Source organism: Vulpes lagopus, chromosome X, assembly GCF_018345385.1.
Source record: "Vulpes lagopus strain Blue_001 chromosome X, ASM1834538v1, whole genome shotgun sequence".
NCBI lineage: Eukaryota > Metazoa > Chordata > Mammalia > Carnivora > Canidae > Vulpes > Vulpes lagopus.
Window position 1 is genome coordinate 15,130,569 of NC_054848.1, and position 25,926 is coordinate 15,156,494.

At 45.3% G+C, this 25,926-nt stretch overlaps 1 protein-coding gene across 4 annotated transcripts in view; it reads right to left on the reverse strand.

The window, feature by feature from the left end:
• Positions 1-12,934, reverse strand: part of ADGRG2 (adhesion G protein-coupled receptor G2) — a 128,367-nt gene extending 115,433 nt beyond the window's left edge. For all 4 annotated transcript variants that reach the window (XM_041742311.1, XM_041742310.1, XM_041742309.1 and 1 more), the window contains exon 1: positions 12,869-12,934. The gene's annotated coding sequence lies outside the window, so the exon portion shown is untranslated. The remainder of the gene's footprint in view (positions 1-12,868) is intronic.
• Between the last annotated feature and the right edge of the window lie 12,992 nt (positions 12,935-25,926).

A 25,926-nucleotide genomic window follows, 5' to 3' on the forward strand; every position in this document is an offset into this window, starting at 1 on the left:
AGTTAATGCTTCTAAAAAGATGCTCTAGCTGCTGTATGGGAAATGGATTATAGGAGGCCACCACAATTATCCAAGAATGAGATGGTGGCAGACTGACATAGATGGAGGAGTATATCTAGGGATATACTTTGGGGGATATACTTTGGGAGCCAAACTGACGAGATGCACTGATGGGCTTTGGATGTGGGGCATGAAACTTGTAGGCTTGGGACTTGGCAACTGGATGGATGGTGGTGCCATAGACAGAGATAGGGAGACAATCAGATTTGGCTGGCAGGTGGCAGGGAATCCCATTTTGCTCTGAAACACTGAGTTCGAGATGCCAAGTCGATAGCCATGTGGATTAGTCTTTTTCTGTTTCAAGATTTTTAAATTTTAATATTTAAAAAACCTAAAATGTTTAAGAGCGTGATTCTCTCTGTGCTTTCTTCTCCATTTTTCATTTCTATAGTTCCCATTTAGGAGCCTTTTAATGTTTCAAGTTCCCCCCAAAATTTTCAACATTCTTAGAATTGGCCAATTGATCAACATTGTTTTATAGTATTTCTCGATGATATTTTTGAGCCGGTATAAAGGTCTCAAAGCTATTTTTTAAGATAATGAGACTGACTCTACATTTTAATCTCATAGAAGTTAGTGCAGTATGAATGCCATGCTAAGGAGGCTGGAGTTCACTTTTTAAAATCAGTGTAAATGCATGAGTTCTGGAATCTAATGTACAGCATAGTGGCTCCAGATAACAATACTTGTATTGTATACTTGAAGTTTGCTAAAAGGGTAGATCCTAACTGTTCACACACACACCAAAACAAAGGTAAACTATGAGAGGTGGTGGATGTTAGCTTGAGTGTGGTGATTACTTCACAATGTATACCTATATAAAAACAGCGAATTGTACACCTTAAACATATACAATTTGTGTTCAGCAACTATACCTCAATAAAGTTGGGGGGGGTAGTATATATAATTTTTTTAAAGATTTTATTTATTTATGGGACGCCTGAGTGGCTCAGCAGTTGAGCATCTGCCTTTTGCTCAGGGCGTGATCCCAGGGTCCTGGGGATCAAATCCCGCATTGGGCTCCCTGCAAGGAGGCTGCTTCTCCCTCTGCCTATGTCTCTGCCTCTGTTTCTGTGTCTCTCATGAATAAATAAACAAAAAATCTTTAAAAAAAAGATTTTATTTACTTATTCATGAGAGACATAGAGGTGGAGACATAGGCAGAGGAGAAGCAGGCCCCCTGTGGGGAACCTGATGCCGGACTTGATCCCAGGACCCCAGGATCATGCCCTGAGCCAAAGGCAGCCGCTCAGCCACTGAGCCACCCTGGTGCCCTATACAACATTTTTAAATGAACGGATTAGTGGATCTTTAAGGTCACAGCTGCAGGTACTGGCCTCTAGAGGAAACATAAAGCCATGAGACTGGGGTGGGGGTGGGGGTCATCTCAGGAGAAGCTGTAAAGAGAAGAAAAGGAGTCCCCGGGCCCTGGAGGGACACTGACCTTTGTAGGTTGAGCAGAGAAGGAGGAGTCAGAAACGAAGGCTTAGAATAAGTAGAATAAGTTACCAGCAAGAGTAGGAAAGCATAGTACAAGAGAGTGTGCAATGGAAGCCACAGGGAGGAAGAGTTCGCCGAAGGCGGGGATGACTGACGGGATCAAATGCCACTGCAAAGTCAAGCACAGTCAAAGAAATGGCAGCTGCCATGTTTGGGAACGTGGTGTTCACAGAGAACTGATGAGAAGAGAATCAGGACAGGACTCTGATTAGATCACACCTGGAAGACTGTGTGGTGATGATGAAGTATGTGCAGTCTCTGAAGAGGCTCCTCTGAGAAGGGGTGACAAGTATTGCGGGGGTGACAGGTGGGGGCTGTGGAGCCAGAGGGGATATTATACATTAGAGCACTGACTGTAAGCTAATGGAAATGATCCAGAAAAGAGAGAGGGGTGCATTGAAGCAGGAAAGAAGGAGGGAGACAGGGCATCTGGGGGGCTCAGTGGTTTAGCGCCGCCTTCAGCCCGGAGCCTGATCCTGGAGTCCCGGGATTGAGTCCCACGTCGGGCTCCCTGCATGGAGCCTGCTTCTCCCTCTGCCTGCGTCTCTGCCTCTCTCTCTGTGTCTCTCATGAATAAATGAATAAAATCTTAAAAAAAAAAAAGAAAAAAGAATTACAGTCTTCACAATGTGAGAACAAAAATGATGAAGTACAAAACACTGGAGAAAATAGGAATTCAGGAGTCCATCTCAATAAGAAATACATGAATAAAAAAATCAATGGGGAAGAAGGAAGGAGTCTTGGTGAGGGCCACCTGGCAAATGGGGAGGGAATATCAGAGTTGGAAAATCATTATTTTCAGCCATCCTATTAAAGACGGGATCAGGCAAAAATCACCACTGTGTGCTAAACCTAGAGAGAAAAACTGATGAGGAGCAGGCTATGTGTGTCCTTCCCCAGATGACTCACTTGGAAGGAAGAAACCAGTACCGACAAAGTGGAGAAATTAGACAACACCTTGACCAGGGGATCAAAATTAACATTCACCAAGGAGGAAGAGATAGACATCCGTGTAGAGGCCACTTTTAGGCAAACAGGCTTGACCAATGGACCGTGGAGAGGGCCAGAGTGACCCCCTGGCTGAATACAGACAGGCCCATCAGGCAACCCCCCCAAAATAGCCCCAGGCCCTAACTAATGGGCTACTTACAAGCAGTCACGGTTCTCAAAAAGGGGAACGTTCCATATGTCACCATACTTCCTCATCTTCCCCCTTTAAAAACAGCCCCCAGCCACTGCCTCACTGCAGACCCTCTCCTCTGCTGTCGGCCCACCGCTCCCTCCCCTCCCTCCGTGTAGCCAATAAACGTATATCTCCTCTGTTCTGCCTAGGGTGAATGTTTTCAACTCCTGCGCCGCAGGCCTCCACTTGACTGTCGGCCCCCATCCGTTCAAGACACCCCATTCAGGCACCAGAATCCGGGCATCGAGGGCCACCAGCTGTGTGATACCCCGAGGACACAACATCATCTTTGCAGTATCTGACCCAAAATGCATAATCTGTACCTAGTCACAAGAAGCATCAAACAAACCCAAAATGATGAAGGTTCTCTTAAAAAGAGAGGGGGCCGGTCTGTCTGTATCCTAAATACTGAAGCCGAGAAGCATTTGCCACCCCAAGATATGCCTCTTTGGCATAAGGGGATTATTTCTAAGAAAAGCAGATGCAAGAGAATCTCTGAAAACCCATTAGACGTTACCTTTTTGGAAGAGGCACTTACACGTATCAGGGAGACCTCCACCTGTAAGGGTGCCTTCCTCCGTACCAAGGGAGGGGGCTGCTCTCTATCTTTAGAAACCCTTGTCAGTAGAGAAGGCAGGGCTTAACTGGGCATCACAGCCCTATGTGTTTACTGGGCTCTTCGAGTTGCCTCCCAGAACTGCCTCTCCCCCTCTCCCCCCAGATTTCCTTTGGGCCTTAGCAGGAGATGGGGCTTAAGGTGCTGACTTGGGCCATTTCGGGGAGTTAGTTGTCCTGGATCTGTGCCATGTATACAGGAGGTGCACGTGTTCTTCAAGTTCTTTGTTTTTCTCTTGTTAATCTGTCTCGTATCATGGGGGGGGGGTGCAAGGGAAAATCACTTTTCCTTCCCCACAGCGCCAATGTCATAAAAGACAAAGAAAGACTATGGAAACGTTTCAGACCAAAGGCAGCTAAGACACAAGACCACTAAATGCCCACACCTCTAGAGCAAATCCTATGCTAGAAGGAAAAAATGCTGTCAAAGATGTTATCACATCTATTGTCTAACTTGGAAGACAAAGAGCAGATTAGGTAAACAGACAAAAACAAATGGCAGATTAGGTAACAGTATAATATGGATGTTAAATTTATTGAAGTTGACAGCAGTGCTGTGGTTATGTAAGAGAATATTCTTATTCTTAGGAAAACCATACTGAAGTGCTTAAGAGTAAAGCCATGCTGTATGTAACATCCTCAAAGAGCTCAGACAAGGGATGTGCGTGCAGAGGATAAAGCAAATGGGGTAAAATGCTAATAGAAGAATCTGGATAAAGGGCATATGCGTTCTCTCTGTACAGTTTTAATTTTTGCAACTTTTTTGCAAGGTTTGAAATTATTTCCAGATAAAAAGCTTTGATTTATTTAAAGTAGGCTCCACACTGAGCATGGGGCTTGAACTCACAACGGAGATTAAGAGTTGTGTGTTCTACTGTGTGAGCCAGCCAGACACCCCTCCACATAAAAAGCTTTTAAAGGGGGCAGAGGAGAAGGAATAGGTCCTTAAGAAGGCAAAGAGGATAAGAGGTCCAGAGCCCAGAAAAGCAGCCAGTCTCTGGCACACTGGGAAAGTCTCATTCAGTTTCACAGCACCAGTGGGGAGCACCATGAGTATTCAGTATTTGTAGGAATGTGAGCATGTTAGGGGTTTGTGCACCAGGGATCTAAGTAAAGTAGGCTGCTGTCCAATGAGCCAGAGTCAGCAGCTGATTTAGGAGTGCTGAGAAAATAAAAGGTGTCAAACAGCTGTTCTGGAGAAGAGAAAAGGAGACCTACCACCCAAGCATGGTAGGCTTGCTGGGCAATGCTAGAAGTCCACTTGAGGTTTACTAGTAAGGTCAAGACCTAGACCTAGACGTCCGTATTTATTCTGAAAACTCCCCGAATGGTTTCAGTGGGCAGCCAGCTTTCGGAACTACTGCACTACGGCAGGGTTTCTCAAGCCCAACACTATGGGCTTTTGGGCCACATCATTCTTGGTTGCGGAGCAAGGGGGGAGAGGGTCTTGTGCATTATAGAATGTTTAGCAACATCCCCGGCCTCTACTCACTAGATGTCAGCAGCACCCCCACCTCTGCCAGTCATGACAACCAAAAATGTCTCCAAACGTTGCCAAATGTCCTCAGGGAGCCAAAAGCGGCCCTGGTTGAGAACCACCCTGTTAGGGAATAAAGGCCATAAATACAACGTGCTTAAAAAGGTTCGGAATTGGGGGATCCCTGGGTGGCGCAGCAGCTTGGTGCCTGCCTTTGGCTCAGGGCGCGATCCTGGAGACCCGGGATCGAATCCCACATCGGGCTCCCGGTGCATGGAGCCTGCTTCTCCCTCTACCTGTGTCTCTGCCTCTCTCTCTCTGTGTGACTATCATAAATAAATTAAAAAAAAAATTAAAAAAAAAAAAGGTTCGGAATTGGGTGTGCTCCTTGTTGCCATGAGCACTGTAGGTAAGAACACAGACTCTAAAATCACATGGTCTGTGTTCAAATCCCAGATCCGTTATCTTTTTGGATGACCCTGGCCAAGTTACCTAGCCCCTCTGTGCTTCAGTTTCCTCATCTGTAAAATGATAATAGCACCTGCCTCCAGAACTTGGAAGGACTAAATGGGTGAATATATGTAAAGCAGTAAGAGCAGTGCCTGCTCATTAAATATTAGCTATTAGCTATCATTATTACCATCACGGAATCAGAAATGGAGTAAATACCAGATGTCTGTTGATTAATGGACTGTTTTTTTTTTTTTTAAGATTTTATTTATTCATGAGAGACACAGAGAGAGAGAGGGAGAGACACAGGCAGAGGGAGAAGCAGGCTCCATGCAGGGAGCCCGACGTGGGACTCGATCCCGGGTCTGCAGGATCACGCCCTGGGCCGAAGGCAGGCACTAAACTGCTGAGCCATGCAGGGATCCCCGATTAATGGACTGTTTACATTAAAATATATTCCATCCTTAACCAACAGAAGGTGCTACACTAAACCAGAACAGAAAGGCAGAATTCATTGAATTCCTCATAGGATTAGTGGCCTGATTTCTTCCAGTTTCCAGGCACACTCATTCATCCGGTTGACAAATGTTTATTGAGCACCTACTATGTCCCCCTGTTCTAGGTCCTGAGAACACAACAGTGAGCAAGTTACACAAAGTCCTCGCTCTCTGGGAACTTATATTCTAGCAGGGAAAAGAAGACACAGAATCAGTAAACAAATAATCAAATGATACAATTGCAGATAATAGTTTTATGAAGGAAACAAAAGCAGGATGCAGGACGGGAATTCACAGCGGTAAAGAGGGAATGTTGTTTTGGAAGGACGTTCAGAGAAGAGAATGAAACACGGCAACAAGTTAGGCGATCGTCTGATGAAACGCAACGCTGGTGTGCTTGGGGAAGGGTGAGAACAGGGGTGAAGGCTGTACAGGGCCTCAGAGGCTACAATGAACAACTGGGGTCTTATTCGAAGTGTGGTAGAGATTATTAGAGAGCTTTGAGCAGGGACACCTGGGTGGCTCAGCGGTTGGGCGTCTGCCTTCGGCTCAGGGCATGACCCCGGGGTACCGGGATCGGGTCCCACATCAGGCTCCCTACATGGAGCCTGCTTCTCCCTCTGCCTGTGTCTCTGCCTCTCTATATATATCTTTCATTAATAAATAAAATCTTAAAAAGAGAGAGAGAGAGAGCTTTGAGCAGTGGGTTTACAAGACTGCATTTATGACCTGTTCTGTGGGGTCAAGGGTGGATGCTGGTTTAGAGGCGACACAGTAATTCCAGAGACAAATGTCTCCCTTTGCAGGGTAATAGGATCTGATATAAAATGAATCTGTCTAGGACCTAGTTCAACAGTTTGGGGGCTTAGAAACTAACAGGACAGAGGGTGTTTCATGAAAGAGTGGTTGAATCCATTTGTAGGGCAATGATCATCATTTTTTTTTTAAGGTTTTATTATCCCAGGAGCCCGATCCCAGGAGCCCAGGATCATGACCTGAGCGGATCATGACCTGAGCCGAAGGCAGACACTCAACCACTGAGCCACCCAGGCATCCCTGATCATCACTTTTTTTTTTTTTTTCTGATCATCATTTTTAAATGAAATAGGACAGATGGAAGAAAACAGAAGATATCAGAATATACTGCACAGGGATCCCTGGGTGGCGCAGCGGTTTGGTGCCTGCCTTTGGCCCAGGGCATGATCCTGGAGACCCAGGATCAAATCCCACGTCGGGCTCCCGGTGCATGGAGCCTGCTTCTCCCTCTGCCTGTGTCTCTGCCTCTATCTCTCTCTCTGTGTGACTATCATAAATAAATAAAAAAAATTTAAAAAGAAAAGAATATACTGCACAAAGGCAAAATGTGTAAGACTGTGAGATTCTATTTCAATCATGTATAGGTAGGTTCATACCAGGCTGAGCTATAAAATCTACTTCTCACTGTGGATGGCGGGCGGGAAAGTTTGTAAACACTACCAAAAGCTACCTTATTTATTCATAAGGAGATCATATAATCCGTCCCTTTATTTTCTCCCTTTCTCACTGTAGCTGGTATCCCCCCAAATGAGGACATTATAAAAAGCTCCAAAGGTAGTATTTTCATAGTCTAAATAAAATGATTGATTTATACTACACTTACCTTCTCCTCCAGGGAGATCAAAATATGACCCTCCAAAGAAGCTGGGAAGAGTGACTCATCTCTAAACTGTTGGGCTTTTTCAATGGGAAAAAAAGAGTCTAAGCAGAATATGAAATTTTAAAATTAAACTTTAGACATTTAGAAGCTCCACATGCAAAGAAACTTCCTTGAAGTAAGAATAACCACCGGATCTCTACAGCAAGTATAATACCCAGTAGTAAAGTGTTAGAATCATTCCCATCCAAATAAGATACTCCCGAACTGTGCCCTAGAGGGAAGCCTAGCCACTAAGGCAAGCAATCCCTATATTGTTTCATTTCCAGACAGTCTGATTGTCTACTTTAAAAATCCAAGAAAACTGACTGGGAGACTTTGAACTAATAAAAGTTCAGTAATGTGGCTTGAATATGATAGACCTACAAAAAAATTTAATAGCCTTTCTACACAAGAGTCTAGTAATTATAAAATGAAATGGGGATAAATGATATAATTTCTAAAAACAATAAAAATTACACTCACAAAAACAATCTAGGAATTCACCTGACAAGAATGTGTAAGACCTACAGTGTGGTATAGGCATAAGGACAGACATACACACAGATCAAGGGAACATAACAGAGTTCAAAAATAACCCCACACAGAGACTCCTGGGTGGCTCATCAGTTAAGTGTCTGCCTTCGGCTCAGGGCGTGATCCTGGAGTCCCGAGATCAAGTCCCACATCGGGTTCCCTGCGTGGAGCCTGCTTCTCCCTCTGCCTGTGTCTCTGCCTCTCTCTCTCTCTCTCTGTGTCTCTCATGAATAAATAAATAAATAAAATCTTTAAAAAAAAAAAGAGTCCAACTCTTGATTCTGGCTCAGGTCACAATCTCAGAGTTGTGAGATGGAGCCCCGTGTCAAGCCACACTGGGTGTGGAGCCTGCTTAAGATTCTCTCTCCCTCTACCTCTGCCCCTCTCCACCAGCCCCTTAAAATAAATACATAAATTAATAAACAAACCCACACATATACTGTCAATTGATTTTTGACAAAGGGGCCAAGGGGATACAAGGAGGGAAGTACAGTCTTTTCAACAAATGGTGTTGGAACAACTGGCTATCTATATGGACAAAAGTGAATCTTGACCTATACAAAACTTAACTGAAAGGAAGTCATAAACCTACATATAAATGACAAAACTAAAAAACTAAAAATAAAAAAATAAATGACAAAACTATAAAATGTCCAGAAGGAAGCACAGGAGAAAATCTCAGTAAACGTGAGGCAGACAGAGATTCATCAGACAGGTTACTAAAATTGCAATCTATAAAAGGAACAAAACCTGATAAATTAGACCTATCAAAACTGAAAATTTCCGCTCTTCAAAAAAACATCAGTAATTCCACTTATATGATATATAAGTCAAATAAAATAGTCAAAGTCATAGAAACAAAGAGTAGAATGGTGGTGGCCAGGGGCTGGGGGAGGGGGAAATGGGGAGTTAGTGTTCAGTGGGCACAAGGCTTCAGTTGTATACATTGAATACGTTCTAGATATCTGCTGTACATCACAGTGCCTATAGCTAATAGTACTATACTATACACTTAAAAATTTAGGAGGGTAGATCTCAAGTTAAGGGTTCTCGAATCACAATAAAAAGAAAGAAAATTAAAAGGCAAGCCACAGACTAAAAGAAAATATTTGCAACATAGGTATCTGACTTGTATCCAGATATGATCTGTGAAGAACTCTCATGATTCAATCAGACAAACGATACAGTCTTGAAAAACAGACATTTCAGAAAAGATACACAAATGACCAAAAAGCACATGCAAAGATGCTCAACATCACTAGTCATCAGCGACATGCCAACTAAAACCACAAGTGCTGCCACCACAAACCCACTGGAATAGCTAAGATAAAATTAACCGACAATACCTAGCACTGCTGACGAGCATGCGGTGAACTGGACCTCTCATACACTGCTGCTGGTGGTAGTGCACTGCGGTGTGGCCGCTTGGGAAAAGTGTGGTGCTTTCTGACACAGTTAAATTCACCACACAATCCCTCCGCAATCCCACTCCTAGGTATCCACCGGAGCGGAATGAGAGTGTAAGCTGTATGTGAATAAATATTTGGCCCCAAATAAACTTGGCCCTGTTTATAGCCACCGAAAGTCAGCAAAAGGATTTTAAAAAAAAAACAAAACTGTGGAATAGTACTCAGCAATAAAAAGGAACAAATTATGGATTCCCACGACACTGATAAATCTCAAATGCGTTGTGCGAGGTGGAAGGAGCCAGACTCAGAAGGCTACATCATGTGTGGATCCACTCACAGGGCATTCTGGAAAAGATAAACTGATAGTAACAGCAAATAAATCAATGGTTGCCAGGGGCTGAGAGTGGTGGAGGAGGCTGACCACCAAGGGTCAATAAGGAATCTTCTGGAGTGACCAAATTCTTCTCTATCTTGCTACAGTGCTCATTAGATGCCTATATGTATCTGGCAAAACGTGTAGAACTGTACACGAAAAGGGTGAATGTTATTATACATAAATTATACCTCAATTTCAGAAATATGGAATCAACTCAAGAATTAATTAAGTAGGGATCCCTGGGTGGCGCAGCGGTTTAGAGCCTGCCTGTGGCCCAGGGCGTGATCCTGGAGACCCGGGATCGAATCCCACATCGGGCTCCCGGTGCATGGAGCCTGCTTCTCCCTCTGCCTATGTCTCTGCCTCTCTCTCTCTCTGTGTGTGACTATCATAAATAAAAAAAAAAAAGAATTAATTAAGTAGTTTTATAAAATGGAACAGAGTGTTCACAGAATCTTATTTGACTGAGAGGATTTATTTTATGGTAATTTTTACCAAATGTTTAGCCTATTTCTTAACTTCCACTACCCCCACCTCATACCATGTCCCCAAAATAAGTTCCATGTGAATTAAAGACCCACATATTTTAAAAACCATAAACATCTTAAAAGAATTTCTTTGCCCTCTATCTTGAGGTAGGGAAGGCCTTTCTCAGCAAGGCATCAAAACCAGCTCCCAGGTTTTTACTAAAAGCAGAATCTCATTTCTATCCTCTGAATTATTAACATCACAGAAACACATTCTCTGCACCCCCTCCCCCAAGCAACATTTTTTTTCTTCTTTAACGGTGCTCTTCCGAGTTTGTAGCAAGTATTTGAAAAGGACTTGGCATTCTCAGGCAGCAAAATGGAAAAATGTGTTTGCCAATTTCTCGTGAGCAGTGAAAGCACCAGGAACCTACACAGTGATGTCCCCCTCTGCGTCCCAGACCAGACTCAGCCACACCACAACCACACCAGAGCCCCCAGAAGGAACACGCAGGCCACGCAAAAGCAGCTTCTTAACTGGCTCCCCAACACCTGAGCAAACTCACTTTGCCATTTCTGGACGGCTGTTCATGGTACCAAAACCACGGCTTTCCTTTCCCTGCCAAACCCACCAATGAAATTCCTTTTCTCAGACGGTTTTTCTCCCTGAGCTGAACAAAATCATGTCCATAATTAAAGTTCAACTTCTTTTTCTTTTCTGTTTCCAACCTTTTTTTTTTTTTCTAGAAAATCACACACACCTGGAATCTGGGGCTTGGGCAAGCATTATCCACACAGAAAACACCCTGCATTTCTTCAGTATTTTTCAATAGCAAAATCTGCTCTATCCCCCTTTTAAGGAAAGTCACCTTGCAAGGTTGTAGGAATGATAAAAGCAGCGGGAATACGATCAGGGCTTGGCATCGCCCCGAGGCCCTGTAAAACAATACTCCTGAACAGCTATAAAATTTGGCCACTTTTTGCTTTCCAGCTTTGCATTTGAGTTGTAAAAGCAGCCAAACCAAGCAATGTCCAGCTCCTTTCAGATCTTAATTAAGCAAAACTTTGAGACACTAGACAGGGATCTCCAAATCCTTTGGGGATGACACATACTTTGTCACTTAATTTACAAATTGTTATGACGTCGAACTTAATTGCATTGCCTACTAATGATTCTGCTCTTAATAAATTGCTAATTATTAAAATTAATAAAGCGGTAAGTATTGGCATATGTATAGCTGAGGTTACACTCACAGGCTTATCTCTTCAAACAGCCAAAGAGAAGGGAAGAAAGATGGGAGGAACTGCAACATAAGCTAGCCTTTGGCTTAATAAACCTTCACCCTCCATCACCCACCAGCTCTTAAACCTGATCAAAGAAACGGGTCCTTTTTCTGCCTACGGGGACTATAGACAGGATCAGCTACATCATTTGTGAGGACCCGGTGCAAAATGAAAATGCGAAGCCCGGCGTTCAAAAATTACCAAGAATTTCAACAGCGACAGCAAAGCATGTAAACCGAGTACAGGCTGCACGTCCGCGAAGCCAGCTCGATCAACGGGTAATTTATTTGGCTAGTAAGCTGGTAAGGAAAGTAAAGCATTTCGCTTCTGAATGAAGAGCAATCAATTTCCTGTGTGTGTCTAGGGTGGAGCTGGGACTATAAAGTCTTAGGACTTCTTCTACCGATCTCTCACTTTTCCTAAGGTTTTCAGCCTGTTGGACAAAAAGGACCTCTGCAGTACCTACCATATAAAATGTGGTCCAGGGAGCCGCAGCATCAGTATCACGTGGGGGCTTCTTAGAAACGCAGACTGTCGGGCCCCACCCCAGACCTAGTGAATCGGAATCTGCATTTTAACAAGATTCCCAGGGGATTCGTGGGGGACAAGACAAACTAAGTGTCACTTTCCAGGAAGCTACGGAAAACCCTCTGTCGCCTGCCTCATCTGGCAAAGCCCATCGACTCTCCTCCTCCTCTTATACATACTTCCAGGGCCTCGAAAGGGCAAGTCCCTGTTGGAAAGCGGTCACTAGAGACCTCCAGCCTCTTCCTTCCCCACCGTGCTCACCCCCAGGCCTCGGGCTGTAGCTCCATCCCGCCGCGCCCCCCGCCACCTGCTCTGGGTCCCGCCACACAGCGCGCTGCGCGGAGCCGTCGGGTCCCGAGGCGCGTTCGCGCTCCGCTAGCTCCGCCACACCCCACCCGCCCGGGGCGGTAAACTGAGTCCCCCAAGGGTCTGGTCTCCAAGACCGCCCGCGCGAACAAGATCCGTGGCTCCGCTTCCCGGAGGGGCGGGAAGAGTTGGAGCCCGTTTGAAGCTTCTGGAGACACACGCCGGCCCCCTAGCCCTCGGAGGACGCGTCGCCGGAGCCCCTTTCCCGTGGCGAGCGCTCTCCCACGTCGGGGGGCCGGGCCCCGGGGCTCGGCCCCTCTGCCCCTGCCTTTCAGGGCGGCCGCGGGCTCCGAGTCGGCGCCGCAGCCGAGCGGAGGGGGCGTTCGCCCCGCTGTCCCGTCGCCCTCCGGGTCCAGGCGCTCCGCCCCGGCCGCCCGCGCCCGTCGCCAGCTCCCGGGCTGGGTCTCAGGAGCCCGCGGGCGACTCTTCCCTGCGCCGCGCGCTTACCTGCCGATCCCGGCAGACGGACTGGCTGCGGGCGCCCTCCGACACTCCTTGTCCCCTCTCCCCCGAGCCGCGTCCCTCCCTCTTCCCGCCGGCTGGGCGCCGCCCCCGCCGCTCCGGGACCGCTCGGCCGCCCGCTCTCCAGCTGCCCAGCGCGGCGTGGCGCGTCCGGCGCTCGGCGGCTGCGAGGCTGGGCGCGGAGGCTGGGCGCGGAGGTGGGGAGCGGGCGGGGCGCCGAGGGAGGAGGGTGTGAGCGACTGGCGCGGCTGGCCGAAGCCCGGCGGGGAGCTCGGGCAGGGGGGCGGGGAAAGAATCCGGCCCGCCGGCTGGGCGGCCCCCCCACCCCTGCAGCGGCCCCCGCGGCGCCCCTGGACACCCTGGATGCCCCGCGTCCGTTCGGCGCGCTCCTGGGAGACCCTCAACCTCCAACGCCCCCCCTCACCTTTAGAGGTCGCCCTGGTACCCACATGCCTGTCCCACCATTTTCAGCACCGTGCACTGTGATGCGTGGGAACCCAGAGGTCTCCCCTCTGCCACAGTAGCCCCAACGCAGAGAGATCATATGTCAGGCCACTGGCGGAGAGGAAAATGTCCTGGGAAAGGTTTTAGTTCCATGGTTATTTGGTGAAGCGCAGGTTACAGCGGATACCTAGAACCTGGCATCCCCAGCCCTTGGCTTGCTGAATGTATGTATTGGAGAATGGGGAGGTGGTATATGGAGTGAGCTGTCTCTCGTCCCTTCTATCTTTTCTGTTAGCATCTCCTCCCTGAGCACGTTGACAGGGTAGGAACCAGATCTGGATGGGACTTAGAGATCATCTACCAGCTTGTCAAAGTACCCCATGTTACAGATGGGGAAATGGAGGCCTGGGGGCCTTGACTCCGATCTACAATTCTAATTACTTGTAGTTACTACAGTTCCAATTACTTGTAGTTACGGGGGGGGGGGGGGGGGAATAAGCACTCTAAATTCCCTCTCTGCCTCCTTTTACTGCTGCCCAACTACCCACTTCAGCCCTACCCTTTATAGTCAAATAGTATCTATATTTGCAAAATGCTTTATCACTCAAAAAGGCACAATTCTCCTTCATTAAAACCTGCAGGAGAATAGTCCATTGTTCTTTACCACCAAACCAAGCTTCTAGATTCTGAACTGCATTCACAGCTCTAGAGAAGGTGTTTATAAAGTGCAGGTCTGCAGAGCACATCCTGGCTGACTCTGCCATATTAGATACAACCCCAGGTAAGATGTACTCTGCTTTGCAGGAGGGGTTGAGTTTGTTTTGCAAACGCCAACTTATTAATACTCACAACATTCTAGCTGGATAAATGAATGGAAAGTGTTTTCAGAGAGACTTTTGACTGGTTGGATTAAGGGGGAGTGGAGATCTGGAAGCTCATCCAGGTTACATAACAAGTTGGAGGCAGAATTATGTTAAGGGGGAAGACAGTATATTTTAATAAACAGGTTTAATGATACTCCAAAGGATTAAATTGTTTCTCTTTGCATTAACTTCACAATTGCATATCTTCGACTTACTGGAAAGTAGACTTCATATTGTGTACAGCCACCAAAAGCCTCAGACACTGCTATTTGGCAGAACCTATTGAAACTCCGCATACAACTATCCCATGTCTGGCAGTTGCCCTTCTAGGTGTATACCCAACAGAAAGGAGTGCATATGTTTACCAAAGGATATGAACGAGAATGTTCATAGCAGTGTCTTTCTAAGAGCTCCAGATTAAAAGCTACCCAAATGCCCCTCAGCAGTAGAAAGGATTGAAAACATTGTGGTGGTATAGTCACAAAATGGAACACCAAACAGCAAGGAGAAAGCATGAACCATTGCTACAGAGTATAGACGGAATTCACAAACAATATCGAGCAAAAGAAATCAGACATGAAAGCATATGTGCAATGTGATCCCGTTTAAGCAAAGTATAAAACAGGCAAAACCAATAATCAGGTTAGTGGTCACTGAGAAGTTGGTGACTAGAGGGACTTACAAGGGGGATCAGAAGGTCGTGTCTGCAGGTGGTCTTGTTTCTTTATCTGGGTGCTACTTACATGGATGTATTAAGTTTGAAAATTCATTGAGCTGCTCGTCTATGATATGTGCACTTTCCCTACGCACGTTTACTTCAAGAAAAGAGTTAACATCTGTATAGATCATATGAAAAGTTGCTTGAATTTCTAAAGTAAGTGTGATGCTGTGATGCCAGAATAAATATAGTTTTCTTTTAAAAAACCTTGCTGTTGGGGCACCTGGGTGGCTCAGTGGTTGAGTGTCTGCCTTTGGTTCAGGTCGTGATCCCGGGATCCTAGGATCGGGTTCCATAGCAGGTTCCCCATGGGAGCCTGCTTCTCCCTCTGTCTATGTCTCTGCCTCTCTCTCTCTCTCTCTCTCTCTCTTCTTCTTCTCTCTCTCTCTCTCCCTCTCGGTCTCTCATGAATAAATAAATAAAATCTTTTAAAAAATACTTAAAGGAAATATGTCTAAAAAGCAAAAATGAGATGCTCCTTAGCCTAAAATTAAAGTTCAGATTTTGATGCACTTCCAGCCAACCTTCCATTCCCCTTGGCACACACTGTCAGGTCAACATAACTCTGCCATCCTTACTGAAGGAAGAGGAGAGAGGCTGGGACTGAAGAGGTGGCTGGCACTCCAGCCATGGTGCCCTCGGCCATTTCTGTGAGAGGGGCCCTGGTCACACACCTCCGCAGGCACTATCCAGTGATATGCAAGGAGGCTGGGGTGCTCGGGACTTGCAGTTCAATCTTAAATCTACGGGAGCACAGTCTGGAGGCTGCTGTCCCAGCAGCTCGAGAATGGGTGATTTGGATCTTGCCCCACAGGGTCTTTGAGCTGGTGATAGAGTTTGAGCCCCAGCATCAATCGGTCAGGAAACATGGCAGAGACTGACCAGGGAGGACGGAAGACCTTGTCCTCCTCACCCTCTCCCTCTGGTGGACTCCTGCGTGTGGGCTCTCACAAAGGGAAGTGGCAGAAAAGGATAGCTCACCACTGCTCAAGGCCCAGATCTCTCCTTAGAACTTCAAATGCAACTTTACCTGTGACCAAATAGTCTACCAATATACCGCACAATGGTCTCTAACAGATTTCTTATTTTCCAAGGGAAATGAGCACAAAGACAACATGGGACTTGGGGGCAAGTCAAGATGGCAGGATGAGAAACCACAATGATGATGACAGCCGTGATTGTGATGAACACTATACTTGCTCCATCCTGGGCATGTTAGATTCTTCCCTAGTTTATACTTTGATTAAATCTTCATGGAAACCCACTAAGGATTGTCCAGCTGAGGAAACTAAGGCACAGAGAGCCACAGCTGGTAAGTGGTAGAGCCAGGAGTGGAGTCAAGCAGAGTGTGACTCTCAAGCCCCTGCTGTCTGAAGGCCAGGCACAAAAGGTACAGTGTTGAGGTGGCAAAGCACTAAATAGAGAATCAGGAAATGAGGGGTTTGGTGTCTACCAATTTTGCTACTAACTAATGGGTTGTAGTCACTTAGACTGCACTGAGTCTGGGCCTCAGTTTCCCCATTTGTAAAATACATAGGGGGTGATAAGGTCAATCAAAATTCTAGTGGTTAGGATGCCTGGGTGGCTCAGCAGTTGAGTGTTAGGCTTAGGGCATGATCCTGGAATCCCGGGATGGAGTCCTACATCGGGCTCCCTGCATGGAGCCTGCTTCTCCCTCTGCCTGTGCCTCTGCCTCTCTCTCTCTCTCTCTCTATCTCTGTCTCTCAAGAATAAATAAATAAAATCTTTAAGTAAATAAATAAATTCTAGTAGTAATGCCAAGGGTTGCTTTGGGATACTTTGGGCCAACATTCCAACACCCTAAATAAAAGGCATCTAACAACATGGCCCCCACTTCCCACACAATGATCATCTGATTACCAGGACTGAATTTCTCCTTTCTAGAAACTCTAGAGCTACCATTGCTTAAAAGTCCTTTCTGGCTTAAATCATTCATCCATTCAACAAACATTTATTTTACACGAATGTAGCCTAGGTTATGCTGCAGTAACAAACAACTCAGAATCTCTATGGTTAACACAACAAAAGTTTTTGTCTTACTCATACTAAGTGTTCATTATAAGTCAGAAGGGAGAGCTCTACCTGCTGCAGTCACTCAGGGACCTAAGCTGTCTGAGTAGTCACCCTCTTAAATGTTACTGATTGCTCAGCCAGAAGAAAAAGAGAGCTCTGGACCACAAGCATTTAAATACTTCAGCTCAGGCTTGATGTGCAACGCTTTCTGCTCCCAACTCATCAGCCGGAACTGTTTGCAGAGTTGCATGCAGGCACAGAGGGCCAGGCAATGCAGCCCTATAAGGACCCAGGAAGTGGACAGGTAGAAATGCTACCCTACTTACTATGGCTGGACCCTGGACAGATGAAGATGAGCAAGAGGTGATCCCAGCCCCCTAGGCACTCACAATCAAACCAGAGAAGCCTCTGGCCACACCATTCCATCCCCTGTATTGTAGGCTTTGGTGGATCTGGGTGAAAACCCAATCACTGCCGACGTGAGTGACATCACCATGTGATACAGCAAAATTTTTCTCTAGAACATTGCGTTAGTTGTAATGGTGATGAACCGATTGCACAATAGAGGAGATAAATAAATCACACGTTCTCGTGGGAGGCAAAGGCTCTCTCTTGTGAAAATACTGAATGAAGACAGTTGGACATGTCATTCTGTTCGATGAAAGTTACAAATAGCAGTTTAATGAAAAATGAAACCAGACTTTGGCTTCTAGCAAGATGAGGATGGTGGGACCAGCCCTTTCTGAGAATGTGTCCCAACTTGGGAAGAGCTGAGCATGGCCCCATGCCAACACAAATAATCCCAGAATCAAGAGGAAACTAAATGCATCCCAGTAGATCTGCACACTGGCATTAGCTTGTGCAACTCACCACCACCCTGCCTGCAGTGAACAATCCAGGGCCTTGGGGTAGAGACTGGGGGAGGAAGATGAGCCCATCTCTTAAGAAGTGAGACAGGGGACAACTCTCTGGGCCAGGTCACATTCAGCTGAGTCGTAATTGAAGTTCTCCAAACAGAGTTGGCCCTGTTTGTTTCTTGGAGGAACCCACGAAGTCCTGGCCGTGCAATTTCTTTCTTTCTTAATGATTTTATTTTTAAGTAATCTCTACACCCAATGTAGGGCTCGAACCCACAAGCCCAAGATCAAGAGTCTCATGCTCCACCAACTGAGCCCTCCAGCTCGCCATGCAATTTTAAACCGAGTCTCTGGTTTACCCTTGTCTGAAACCACAGGGCATATTTCAGAAGAAAACTCTGGACAGATACACCCTTCTGACACCTTCATTTGTCTTATATGTCCATTTTCTCCCTTGAGGGAGATACTTTGAGACTATGCAAATACCCTGTTTCTCCTCAAATCTCTTATTAACGTGAGCATCTATCTGTGGGTCATGCCTGCAAATGATTACCGTGCTGTGCTGATGGTAGTTTACTATTTCCGCCATGACTTCTACATTCATTCATTGGAATTCTTCTATAGGAAGAGCTGTTACCTTCTCTCTTATGACTTTATTTATTCAACTATTCAATTTACTTTGTATCACTATGAACTCATAGATAATTATTGGAGTCCTTGGGTTATAATCCAATGTTATCGCTTTGTTGTCCAACTGTCTTGGCTTGTCAGTCACTGGGAGCTCTTTCAGGCTGGCTCCTGTGTCCATTCCTCTTTGAGCACTTCCTTACTTTCTGAAACCACAGTATATTTCAGGCTCATCTTGTATATTACTCCATTTTTTTTTCATTTCACCTAAGAAGATGCCTTAAGTCCCCTTCCCATTTAAAAATAAGTATTTGTGTATTCTTAGCCAATTCACTGCCTGGGGATTCTCTGCATGAAGTGATGCTCCATTTTATTTGTCCTAAGCTGCTTTTTTCAGGTTATAACAATTGATCTACCTGGATCTAGTTTTGAGGAACTTAATGAAAATAAAAATATCTGTTAAGTAAATACATCCTTCATCCTAGAATATTTTTGGTATGCCCATTGGCCCCATACTTCCTTGATCTCATCTGTAGTTATGACATTGTTGGCTATAAGTAAAAGAAACCACAAATCCAACTGGTTTAAATCATAAGGAAATGTGTTATTTCAGGAAACAGGAAGACCAGATGCACAGTGCAAGGATTCTGGTTCCTCTTCACCATGATCCTTTCAGCTCTGCCCTCAGCCTGGTTTCCCTCATGGTCGTAGGTTGGCAGTCAGTAGCAAAGAGGGCAACAGGCCACCTCGTTTGTGCCCATCAAGAAGGCTAAGGGAAGGAAGGAGAGGGAAGAAGAAGAAGAACAACAACAACAACAAAAACCCAATATATATCTTACTTCAACTATGGCTTAAATAGCCTTCTCTTTACTCAAAGTGGGCCAACTTAGGTCCTAAGACTACCTCTCCACCAATTCAGGAGCCGGGGGGAATGCAAGAAACTGATTGGCTTAAGCCTGAATTCAGGAACCAATCACTAACAAGAGGAATATGATTGGCATGACTGACTGGTGAGGACAAGTGTTTCTCAAATATAAGCCTGCCTCAGAATCACCAGGAGGGCTTACTAAAATACAAATTGCAGGGCTCACAGCCCCAGGGTTTTGGTTTTTTTTTTAAGATTTTGTTTATTTATTTATGAGAGACACACTGAAAGAGATGCAGAGACGTAGGCAAAGGGAGAAGCAGGCTCCCTGCAGGGAACCTGATGCAGGACTGGATCTCAGGACCCGGGGATCACGCCCTGAGCTGAAGGCAGACGTTCAACCACTGAGCCACCCAGGCATCCCAGCCCTGGAGTTTCTGATTCAGTACTCTTGGGTGGGGCCTGAGAATTTACTTTTCCGATTATACATTTATAACAACTTTCCAAATGATGTTGGGGACCACACTTAGAGAACCGAGGGGTAGACCCATCAGACTAACTCTGCAGCTAGGGATAGGACCAGTGTACTCTGAGTCACATGGCCTGCATGGAGGAAGGGTGAATGCCTGAAAAAAAAAACAGGGCAAGAGAAGAATAGATTGAGGGTGGACCATCAGCTGGTGCCTGCCAAACTATCGCTCTTTAAATTTTGATGTGCAAACATCACTTAAGGATTTTGTTAAAATGCAGATTCTGAGACACCTGGGTGGCTCAGAGGTTGAGTTTCTTCCTTAGGCTCAGGTCATGATCCTGGGGTCCTAGGATTGAGTCCAGCATTGGGCTCCTCACAGGGAGCCTGCTTCTCCCTCTGCCTATGTCTCTGCCTCTCTCTACGTGTATCTCTCATGAATAAATACAATCTTTTAAAAAATGCAGATTCTCTTTCAGTAGGTCTGGGGTAGGGCCTGAGAATTTGCATCTCTACTAAGCAATGCTGATGCTGCTAGTCCAGGGACCCCACTCTGAAGAAGGCTCTATGCCCCTTTCCCTGGTTTCAGGTCTTCCATAGCTACATGCTCTGTATTAACATCCTAACAGACTCCCCTGCACTGCATCTCAATTATGAACAATCCAAACGGCTTCTTAGACCAGTCCACAGCAGTCCCTGTCATCTACAGAATCCAGCTCAGAATCCTTTGCTTGCCATTTATAGCCCATTGGGATCTTTTCTCTACCTTAGTCTTCTGTGTGAACCCTCAATTCCAGTCAGAATCCCCACACACCTGCCTAGAATGTGCCTTGCCCATTTCCATAACTTTATCTTTGTACTTGCTCTACTTCTGACCCAAATTGTCTTTCATCACTCTCCGCTTCTTTGAATCCTACACTTCTCTCAAGGGCAAGTTCTTCAAAGCTTCCTCTGCCCTCTGCTCTATGGATTCCTTTTTTTTGAAAGATTTTATTTATTTATTCATGAGACACACACACACAGAGAGAGAGAGAGAGAGAGAGAGAGGCAGAGACACAGGCAGAGGGAGAAGCAGGCTCCACGCAGGGAGCCCGACGTGGGACTCGATCCTGGGACCCCAAGATCACGCCCTGAGTCAAAGACAGACACTTAACCACTAAGCCACACAGGTGTCCCTGCTCTATGGATTCTATAATTATTTGCCTACCCCTAGGGTGCCAGGAAGCTTCAGCTGTCCTTCCTTCCCCTGAATTCCCAAACCCTCACTGTCTGCACCACTCATTAAGCTCTGATGATTCTTGGCCTTGAATGTTGAGTCTAAGTTGCAGTTTTAGTTGCCAGTTAGAACTGAAGTTCCTTGAGACCAAAGCCTGGTTCTTCCTTTTGCCCCTAGAGTGTTCATCCCTGAATTTGGGTATAGTAAATGTATTTATCAAGTAAATTTAGGCCAGGCTGCAGTGACAACCCTAAAATTCAATGGTTTAACTTGGCAAAGGTATATTTATCCATCACATGAAGTCTGAGGCAGGACAGGATAGCCTTCTCCATCTTCAAGGAAAATCATCAGGAACATGTGTCTCCATGATGGCGGTGGCAGGGAAGAAGGGGGGAAGGAAGCACCGGGGCTTAAATGCCACAGCCCAAACGTGATACATGTCACTTCACTTCTCACAATTAATTGGCCAGTATTAGTTCTATGGCTCCAACTTAACTGTATGGAATATTTGATGACATTTGTCTTACCATAGTAGGTATCAGTAGTTTTTTTTTTCTTTTCCTTTCTTTTGATTTTCTTTTTAAATCATCTCTACACCCAACTTGAGGTTCAAACTTCCCAACCCAGAGATCAAGAGTCCCATGCTCCACTGACAGAGCCAGCCAGGCACCCCTCAGTAGTTATTTCTTGATTAATAGTCTGAATCTTGGGGTGCCTGCATGGCTCAGTGGTTGACCATCTGCCTTTGACTCAGGTGGTGATCCTGGAGTCCTGGGATGGAGTCCTGAATTGGGCTCCCTGCAGGGAGCCTGCTTCTCCCTCTGCCTATGTCTCTGCCTCTTTATCTGTGTCTCTCATGAATAAATATATAAACAAAACAAAAAAAAATAGTCTGAATCTTTTTCTCAGGGTCTTTTCCAGCTTCAAGAGATCTTTCCTGAGGATTGATGACAAAGACCACACCAGATTCCAGTGAGGCCTTCCCCGACTGCCTTGTTTTTTATGTTTTTTTAACTTCCTCCTTCACCATACCCAGCTCTCTGTCTCTGCTCTTTTCCTGCTTTATTCTTTCTCCATAGCACTAATTGCCAACCAGCTAATGTTACTTACTTGTTTTGTTTATTGACTGTGTCCCCTCAAAAAACAGAAAACAAGTTCCATAAGGGCAAGGATGTTGGGTTTTGTTTTGGCTTGGTTTTTTACTATGTTTGTTGCTGCTGTGTCCCCCATTGTCTAGACCTGTGCCTGGCACATGGTTGGTATTCAACAAATAATGAATGAATGAATGTGTGAATCATGGATTTATATGAGAGGAGGTGATGCTTTTGTTTTGTTTTGTTTTGTTTTTACCAGGTACCTTCCTGGAGGGCATTGGCCTTGCCAGAGTAGATATACCACAGGACAAGTGTATAATGACTAGTAAAAGCTTATCCTCGGGGCACCTGGGTGGCTCAGTTAAGTGTCTGCGTTTGGCTCGAGTCGTGATCCCAGAGTCCTAGGATAGAGCCCCGCATCTGCATCCAGCTCCTTGCTCAGTGGGGAGCCAGCTTCTCCCTCTGCCTGCTGTTCCCCCCACTCATGCTCTGTCTCTGTCAAATAAATAAAAAATAAAATAAATAAATAAAAGCTTGTCCTCTCTAAAATTGCTAGTGCCAGCAACTTCCCTTGATCCTTTGCTCTGCTACCTACTATGACCATCTGTATACTCCAGAGTAGGCAACGGCAACCCTAAAAAGTCTTCAGAAATATTGGTGCCAGGGCCTTTCTTCTCTTAGGTTTGCCTCTGGATAGGCCAAGTCCCCGGGGCAGGCTGGACAAAGCATCGGAAAGCAAGCTACTAAATAGAGTTTCCAGGGACACTCTGGAACGCTGCTCATCTCTCCCTCCACCTGAAAAAGAAAGTTCAAAAAACGCAAGTTATTCTCCAAGTCACCAATTTGAGTGCCCAGTTTCCCTCCGAGGAACTTCCGCCCTGGCCAGAAAAATGATACAACCCCGTTCTCCCAGCTGGAGAGGTGGGACTTGGGAAAAACTGCCATCCCTTGCTTTTTCCTTCATCTTCTTTATTCCTTCACTCCACAAAGCGAAATGTGATAGTGGCATAATTTCTGTAGCTTTTCTAAGAAATTCCTCTTTGCTGGCACATAAAAAGGACTCTCCTGGATCCCTGCCATTGGCCATGGAGCTTTAACACATTGTTGTTGGCTCAGCTGGGGAGCCAAGATGAGTAAAATATTCTCCAAACTCCTGTGGAAACACACAGCAAGTGTTTCCAACCATACTGTATTATTTGACCCAAAATATTTTTCCCCCTCCTATTTGCCAATCCATGTGTTACTTCCCTCAAAACTCCAAGTGACCTTCCTTTTCCAAGCCCCATAGCCCTTGGATTACTAGGAGGGTCTGAGGCCACCTCTAAATAGTTTGGTGATCTTCAGCAAGCTACCTCCCATTTCTGAACTTCTATGTTCCTATCTCATGGAAAGAGATATATTAGAACAGAGTTTCTCAGACTTCCATGTGGATCAAAATCATCTGGAGGGCCTATTAAAACTGATGGCTGGGCTCTCCCTCCACACTTACTGATGCAGGAGGTTTGGGGTAGCATTTCAGGATTTATATCTCTAACAAGTGGTCAGTGGGCCCAAAGTTACTGGCTCAGGGACTCCACTTTGAGAGTCACTGTATTAGATGAACTCAGAGGTTTAGGTAGTTGTTCCTTTAATTAATCTGTAAGTCTGAGTCAGGGCTCTTTGGGATAAATGACAGAAATTTGACTCAAATTAGCTTAAGTAAGAAAAGGAAATTTATCAGCTCACATATCTGGGAAGGACAGAGGTGGAGTGGATTCTTCATACAGGAATTCAAATTATGTCATCAGATTTTTTTTCTCTCTCTCTCTCTGTGTCTCTTTCTCTCCCTTACCCTCTCTTTCTCTCCCTCTCTCAATAGTTAGTTCCGGTGTCATCTTTTTACACAGGACTTCTTCCATGCTAAGCAGCATGAGGCATGGCTATGGACATTTCTAGCTTATCATCAGCCAGGGTAACAAACACAGCGAAGAAATAGAACTTCTGGTTTGGCATATGATAATGCCAGGGACACGTTCTCATTGGCCTGGCTCGGACAACCATATGGTGAGGAGGATAAAGTATTATGATTGGCTAAGCCTATGTCACATGCCTTCTCCTGAAGTTGAGATCTAGAGCGTTAGGGTGGGCAGCACCCTTCCCAGGTGTAACATCTGTATCTGTCATGTTCATTGCTGTATTTTCAGGATCTAGGACTTAGTGCGTAGCTGGTGATTAACAAATATTTTTTGAGTGAATGGATGAGTCATTTCATGAATGGTGTAAACTTTTCTTAGTGAATCCAGAAATCTTCAAAATTGGTGATCCTATGTACTCTGGGGTAGATATGAAATTTCTTGACATTTTCACACAACTTTACAGGACCCAACCAAAGTACCCTTTGTTCTTTTCCTCTTTCTTTTTTTTCTCCCAGTAGAGACTAGAATTTTGCTAAGACCCAGCATATCCTCTACCCTTTACATTCTTTTGGGTTTCTGAGGCTCCTTTTGATCCTGCTTTGTCTTTGGAAACATAGTTGTGCACCTTTTTCCCTCAAAATAATGTAAATCACTTTTATTTTTTTTAACTTTATTTATTTATTAATGAGAGACACACACAGAGAGAGAGAGAAAGAGAGGGAGGCAAGACACAGGCAGAGGGAGAAGCAGGCTCCATGCAGGGAGCCGGACATGGGACTCGATCCCAAGACTCCAGGATCACGCCCTGGGCCAAAGGCAGCGCTAAACCACTGAGCCACTGGAGCTGCCCTGTAAATAACGTTTAATTTAGATTTCTTTAGTGTCTTTGAGTGAGTGCCCTGTAGGCTTTGTTAGTTGATAGTTTAATAAGGTTTCAATTATCAGGTGTTTTTTTTTTTCAACAAAGATGAACATCTCCCCATTCCAGTCCCCAGGCTGTACTGCAGTGCCTTCCTTTTAGGATATTGACTGAATGACGGAACCAGGGTTCTTTGTTACAAACAGTGACTGTTGAGGGAGAGGGGGTACATTTAATTTCTTTATTTGTAAAAGAAAGGTTGGACCAGATCAGTAATACTCTGAATTGACTACCCATTGAAACCATCTGCAGAACTTGAAATAAATATTGATAATAAGGCCCCATCCTCAGAGAGTCTGATTTTTTTTGTAAAGGTTTTATTTATTTATTCATTTATTCATGAGAGACACACAGAGAGATGCAGAGACACAGGCAGAGGGAGAAGCAGGCTCCCCACAGGGACTCCATCCCAGGAGCCCAGGATCATGACCTGAGCCAAAGGCAGATGCTCAACCACTGAGCCACCCAGGTGTCCCTGGACTGTTCTTTAACGAAAATGTATGTATTCCCAAAGTCACTCATTATAAAAGATGTAAAATACAAGTTATGTTTTCATTATAAGGGGAAATACTCCATAACCAATCTTGAGTTTTTTGTTTTGGTTTTTGGGGTTTTTTTTTTTTTTTTTGATAAATTAGATCTAATCTATTTCTGCATTGCTTATCTTCAGTGCCCATGACAGCCATATACTCCTTTTTCAGTTCAGAAAAGTAAAAATGCATTTCACATAACTAGGATTGTTTTTTAAAACTACCTTATTTGGCAAATATATTTAAAAGCAGTTTATTCAGGGGCACCTGGGTGGCTCGGTTGTCTGTCTGACTCTTGATTTTGGCTCAGGTCATGACCTCAGGGTCCTGGGAATGAGCCCCACATCGGGCTCCCCACTCACTGGGAAACTGCTTCTCTCCCTCTCCCTCTCCCTCTGCCCCTCCCCACACTTGCTCTCTCCCTCTCCCTCTAAAATAAATAAATGAATCTTAAAATGAAATAAAATAAAAGTAGATTTTGTATTTTCTGGACTTAGAGTTCACCATATTCT